The following is a 7,312-nucleotide window of genomic DNA, read 5'->3' on the forward strand; positions in this document are numbered from 1 at the left end:
GTGTTTTAATTATTTCCCTTCCTAAACTCAACTCTTTAAACAGTGACATACAGGGGGTTGTATAAGCAACTTTTACAATGACAAATATTGTGTAAGTTTAAGCTACAGAGAAAAATTAAATGATACGTATACTGTGAAACAATTATCAAGTGTACCTAGCATCCACAATTTCGTATGGATAACTTAAAAATTATTCTTGACAGTGGATTCACTGATGATTTATCAGATACAACACCAAAAGCTGATGCCAACAAAACAAAAAGAGATAAATTGCACACATCCTAATTATCAAATATTGTGCAGTAAACCATCCTCAGCAGTGAAAAAACAATGTACACTATAAGACCAAAAAAATTGCCAAGCATATATTCAGTAATAGCTTAACATCAAGAATACATAAAGAACTGTAAAAAGTACTGATCACCAATTCCACCATAGGGGTGGGGGCACTTTCTTAACCAACCAGCCCACATATTGCAAATAAAATACAAAGAGTAACATAAAATAGAAACTTAATGACAAAAATAAAAGACAATCATTTATAATGCATACAAATATAAAAAAGGAAAGTAGCTATGCCTTGAAAAAAAACAAATGATGGTTCATCACTGAAGCTATCACTCCACTACATAAGCTCTGTCATTAAGTTGCTACAAAATTAAGTGTGGAGGCAGAATGATCAATAGCACCCAGGTGACAAGCATGCAGCATCAGCAACAGTTTAGTTAACAACCTCACAAATATGAGGGTGTGAACCTGGACAGTACCCTTGTCAGGAGAAGTTCCTACACCTCTTGGTGAGGCTCAAAGGGCATGGTGATAGTACACGTGAACAACACTATCACAGTGCCCTTCACGCAGGCATCTCTGACATCACTCAAAGCCAGAAAAAGATGTACAGGTCAAGGTCTTCAGATACTTTCTCATATCACAGAACACACTGACCACTATACTAAGTAGCTTCAAGTGGTAATTCTGTACGCAGGAGGAAAATATTACAACCAATAAGGGAAAGTATTCTCCTTTAAAAATTTTCTCTTACCCAGTAAACCCACACCACAGAGAGTCCAGGACGAGCTGCCCCGTAAACACAGCCAGATTACAACAGCAAAGAAACAGGACATGACTTCAGACCCTAGAGCAACATACTTCAAAATCAAATTTAAAAGGAAAAATTATACAAACTAAGGAGAAAGCAAACTCAGGAAGAGTCTACACTCCCAGACCAGATAGACCAGTACAAGAGAGGAAAATTATGAGATGTGGGGGTCTCATATCCTAAGACCTTGAGATGGGACTATTTGGTCCACCCAGAGATGCCAAGCTAAGAGCCTGAAAGAGTCACATGTATTCCCTTTGTTGGACTGCTGTCCTTACAGTTTTCCTAAGTAACAGGCACAGAAGATCCAATCCACCAGCTTATTCCACACACCCTGACATGTATGGTAGCAAAAGGAGAACAGCAGAAACGGCTGAGCGATCTCAAGAGGCAGACAGGGACTGAGACAGTTCATTACAGGTTCTGAGGTGCCAGATAAAATTAAAGAGCAGCCAGTACTTTCCCATTTGCCAATTCTATCTTCCAAATATGACAACTGTGATGAAAGCAGCCCCGGATCAGGGGTTAGACGCTTGGGGCATCACCTCTGATCTATATGGACTAAGAATTGAGTAGTCAATAGATCCAAGACCACAAAGAGAGAAGGGGGGGCAAGGCAGCCCACCTCATGCTCCTCACACTCAAGAACAACCAGCTCACAGCAGGGAGATGGCGAGTGTTGTGGATACAAACCTTGCCTTTGTGTCTGATGGAGCTGCAGCACCACTGGCGGGTGAAAGAACACATGATACATGTTGAAGGACAGGCTGAGGACTCGGGGAAAGGTTAAGCTTCCTCTGGGACTTTAACAAACAAACATCTCTTTGGCCAAAGATCTGAGAGAGTCAATTCCTAGGTAGGTTGAGAAGTGCGGGGTACCCGAGGAGGAGAAAGGGGTCTGGGGCTCTCAAGGAGGATAGAAAGCGGTCTGGAATTATCAAGGAGGAGAAAAGGACATACTTTTTTCTTTAAGCCCAGAGCTGATGATTACACAACAAAACAACTCCGCTTAAACTCTGTACTAAGCAGAGACATTACTTTGCCAACAAAGGTCCGTCTAGTCAAGCCTATGGTTTTTCCAGTGGTCATGTATGGATGTGAAAGTTGGATTGTGAAGAAAGTTGAGAGCCGAAGAACTGATGCTTTTGAACTGTGGTGTTGGAGAAGTCTCTTGAGAGTCCCTCGGGCTTCAAGGAGTTCCAACCAGTCCATTCTAAAGGAGATCAGCCCTGGGTGTTCTTTGGAAGGAACGATTCTAAAGGTGAAACTCCAATACTTTGGCCACCTCATGCGAAGACTTGACTCATTGGAAAAGACTCTGATGCTGGGAGGGATTGGGGGCAGGAGGAGAAGGGGACAACAGAGGATGAGATGGCTGGATGGCATCACCAACTCGATGGACATGAGTTTGAGTGAACTCTGGGAGTTGGTGATGGACAGGAGGCCTGGCATGCTGCACTTCATGGGGTCACAAAGAGTCAGACACGACTGAGCCACTGCACTGAACTGAAGATAATAGAACAACAATGTTTCCTGCTCGAGGACAGGTTTCTCCTTCTTGAGTATCTTCTGACTAATCCTCTCATCTTGAAATGTAAATTCTGGGCATGGGTCTGGTAAGAGCTTTACAACCTTGAGACATTCTTTTGACTTACTGTAATAACCAACTGAGAAACTATATAGCTCCCTTGCTAAGACTAGCGAGGGGGGGCATTCTCCATCCTCCTTCTGATGTCTATGTCAGAAGCTTTCTCTGTCCCATTTCACACTTTAATAAACCTCTGCTACACAAAAGCTCTTGAGTGATCAAGCCTGGTCCCTGGTCCCAAAGCTATATATTCTTCGGAGATCATGAATTTGATGTTGTTCACCATAAGCTATCATCTCTATGTACCATTACAAGAGGTTTCCAACCACTATTAACATTGTGCTTTTCTCTCTGCCCCGAGATCTCATGTCTGTTCACACTTTTGATACATTCCCGTTCATTTGGGGGTCTTGTTTTCTTTTCAAAACAAGTATCTCAAACTAAAATATATGATGTATGAAAAGAGCACACCTAACATTGTTCTCAATGGTGAAAGACTGAAAAATTATCCTCTGAGATAGGGAAGAAGGCAAGGACGCGCACTCTGCAACACTGTTCAACAGAGGACTGAAACCCCTAACCAGAGCAATTAGACAAGAAAAAGAAATCAAAGCTTCCCAAAGTGAAAAATTAGAAAGTTACCTTCTTCCCTAGAGGACAAGGTCTTTTATGTATAAACTGTAGATTCCACACAGACACAAAAAAAAACCCTGCCACATCAAATAGCAACTTTAGCAAACTTGCAGGATACAAAAGTCAATGTGCAAATCAGCTACATTTCTATACACAATGAACAATGTTAGAAGAAAATCACATAACAATTTTATTTACTATTGTACTAAAAATGGATGAAATATTTAGGAATAATTCACCAAGGAGGTGAAACATACACTGAAAACTACTTAACCATTTCTAAAAGAAATTCAAAATAAACAAATAAATCTAGTAGTCATGGACTGGAAATCTCAGCACTCTATATTTCCAAGTTACTCAAAGTGTTCCACAGATTTAATGAATTCATTATGAAACTTACAATAGAAATGTTTGCAGAAATAGTAAAAACTTTCCAGAAGCCATAACGAATCTCAAGGGGACCACAAACTGCAAAAATACTCTTCAATAAGTACAAAGATGAAAGATGAAGGCCACCCTTTTTAAACTTTCAAGCCATATCGCAATATCATCCAGATGGTGTAGTACTGGCATAAACATGGATTTATACACCAAGGGAACAGAAGGGAATGTTCAGAAATAACCATTTGCATATATTTAAAATCTAATGACAAGGATGCTAAGAAAACCCAGTGGAAAAAAGACAGCTGCCATAACAAATGGTGAATCTATGGGTTAAACAATGAAGAGGAAACCTCACCTGCATCAAAAGTAAAAACACCTCTGTGCCAAACCACAAAATGAACACAGTGAAAAGACAAAATCTGAAGAATGAAGGCAATGAAAGTGAATTTCCAGCTCTCAGAGATTTAGATTCATGTCACAGTTTCAAACAGATGATGGAATAGCACACCCTTTATCAATGATACCTGATACTGAACTCTCCATCCCATTTCCAATCGAGATTTTGAAGTCACCAACTCACTCACTTAGCTTCAATTTCCTTAGAACAAATTTCCCTTTTTAGGTCTACTTCCAGTTTTTACCAGGTACTGTGCATGTTAATACCTGACTTCCACCCACAGCTTCTTAATCCTGATTTCCAGAGAGCAGACTGCACATCCAGAAGGACCCGAGGCAATCCCTGCTGCCCAACAGCACTGAGACCCCTTCTCAAACCTGTGGGTATGAAGCACTGCCCAGGATGGTGCCCTCCACACAAGGTCCAGGCCACTGGGTCATGGGGAGATGGGATGCCAGGAGCCAGCATGAGGAACTCCGCCTGTGACAAAGGTCATGAGGAAGGAGGCTCGGCATACGCAAAGGCAGGATCGAGCCTCGGGAGACCCCCTGTTCCCGAGTATCTACCCCCAAAACCAGAGTCTGCCTACTTTACTGCTTTATGCTCTCTCCTACACCTCTTACTTTACTGGGGGCTGTCCCCCGCTACCTCTCTCGGAGAAGGAGTTAACTTACAGCTCCAGTTAATAAAAATTCCTGGGTGTGACAAGAGTGTTTCAACTTACAAACTCCTCTTAAGGTTCTCTAGCCTGCCTGAGCAGGCTCATCCGGCCACATGTGATTGTTTACAGCCTCCCAACCGTGAGAGGCACGAGATGCTTTAAACTTTCTAAAAACAGATTCTCTTGAGAAGTTAGAAGATTATTAGTATAGTATTAGCAAGTTAGTTAGAAACTATATCGGTGGAGGGTTTCATTGTTGAGCCAATATTTGCTGCTAAGTCTCCATATCCCTTGCCCCTTATATACATTAATGAATATAACTAGAATATAGGAGAAATAAGTATTAACCTTGATATTAATTATGTTAGACCTTAGGCTAAGTAAATTCTTTTCTTGATTATAGCCCACTGCACCTTTGCCCTGTAGAAATGCAACTTTATCTGATGCCTTTGGAGGGTGATGCCTGACTTAAGAAAATCACCTTTGGAGAAAATACGTTTCTTGGTTGACTAATCATCATCAGAAAGGGTCATAAAATGTTAGCAGGCCTCCTGGCCAGAAGATGATGTAAAGCCACCTAAGACCTCTGTATACATGCCTGGCGAGGTCTGCTGACCTCATGTGATTGACCCCACATGATTTTGTATTATCCATTTCTGACCTCACGTGACTGACCCTGCATGACTTTGTATTATCCATTGATCTCTATGTATAACCAAAAAAGTATAAAAAGCTTTCTTGGAAAATAAAGTTTTGACCAGTTCCTGGAATGACTGGTTTCCCCTGTGTGGTCTCTTCTCGTTCTCTTCTTTTCTGGCTGAATTCCCAACTGGAGCATGGAGGCTCACCATGTCTACTTACTTGCCCTGGTTTCTAAGACCCACACAAGAGGGAGCTCAAGGGGGGGGGGCACCCTCTGCTATTCAAGCGGGCACCAGTGGCCTACGTAGATGGTGCAAACTCCTTGTCTTGGAGTTTTATTGGTTCTCCACGTAAACCAAGTTATTCAGCCTCTATTTCTCCACTAATTTTCCTACTACACTATTCTTTCCTAATCTCTCTTTATATCTCTAATTAAATAGCTCTTAACTAGGATGCCGACTCCGTCTCCCCTTCCAATTACCCTGGATCCACCGGGGCTGGACCCCAGCAATGGGATCTAAGTGGAGACGACAGGCCCTGAGGGAAGTTCCCTGGTGAGTGTGCAAGTACCAGTGTCAGGAAGGATACTTCAGAGTCAGAGATGATTAGTAAGTCCAAAGAAGGGATTTCAGGAAGGACTGACTGAGAATCAACTGAGAATATGATTTTACCTGAGAAAGAGCCATTCCTCTTTTCTTTCCTTTTTTCCTCCTCTTCCCAGCTTCTTCCTCAGACAATATAAGTTTTTAGAAGTTGATCTGGCAAGTGGAAAACAGGCTGCTTCAGGCTTAGAATCAACATTCCCCCTTCGTTTGCCACAACCACAAAAACAGGAAGACCTCACTATGTGGAACAGTCCTTTGGTGTCCACTGCCTCAGGTGGGATGCTGTTTCTGCCCTCCTATTTCTTCCCTCACACCTGTCCTGCCCCCCTTGGCAACTTGTTTCTCCTCTTGCTGCTCTTCTCCCCACCCCCACCCTTCTAATTGTCCTAAACATCTATACATCTGTCTCTTTCTTTCTCCAACTCTGCTCCCTCTCTGCCTTCTAGTCATACCCCTTCTCTCCCTGTTACAAGCCCACTCTGGGGCACTCCAGGTGTTTAGGCTTACTTCCTTCTCTTCTCTTCTAGTCAACACCTATCCCTCTTTCTCTCCTAGGATCACCCCTGTCAGCCCTCCTACTCCAGACGCAGGGCCCCTGTCTCCTTTTCTCCAACTCCTGGAGATCCCACGCCTTTGTCCATTATTCTTTCACTCACCCGCTACTTTAAGGGCTAACTCTATTTCATTTTACCATCCCTTTGCAATTGCCTCAGCCATCCTGGGGGACGCCATCGGTTCTCTCATTGTTTTCCACTTCTGAGTTTGCCTTTCACTCTCAGTCACTGCTTCTTCTGATCTCCCTCGCCCACGTATCTACAGAAACGATGAGTAAATGAAAGAGCACCTTTTCCAACGAGACGGACTCGTGACAGAAAAATACTGAGTGTCACACGTCCAGCCCAGGGTGAGGAAAAGGGACTGACGAGGAAGGGAGGCCTGCGGGGCAGAACGATCGGCCTGAGAAGACTCAAGGGCAGAGAGGCTGGGAGCCAGGGGGCTCTCCAGAATCCCAGAATCAGGGAGAGGACGTGGCTTCTCCGGGAGCAGGGCTGTCGACGCGACCTCCAGGGGCCGACAGGGTGAGGCGGTGGAGATGGACGTGCCCGAATCCCCCTCGTGCCTGGGCACAGGCGTAGGTACTAACGGTTAAGTTTTAAGCAGGAAAATATCCCGAAAGGCGGTGTCTCTGGGGCCGAAGGCCGAAAAGCAAATGGCAAGGACAAGCCTCAGAGCGATTTCGAATACTCGACCTGCAACCGCAGCCTCTGGATTTATTTGGGGTGGATGGCGGGATATTGGGATA

The sequence above is a fragment of the Capra hircus genome, chromosome 18, assembly GCF_001704415.2.
Source record: "Capra hircus breed San Clemente chromosome 18, ASM170441v1, whole genome shotgun sequence".
Taxonomy (NCBI): domain Eukaryota; kingdom Metazoa; phylum Chordata; class Mammalia; order Artiodactyla; family Bovidae; genus Capra; species Capra hircus.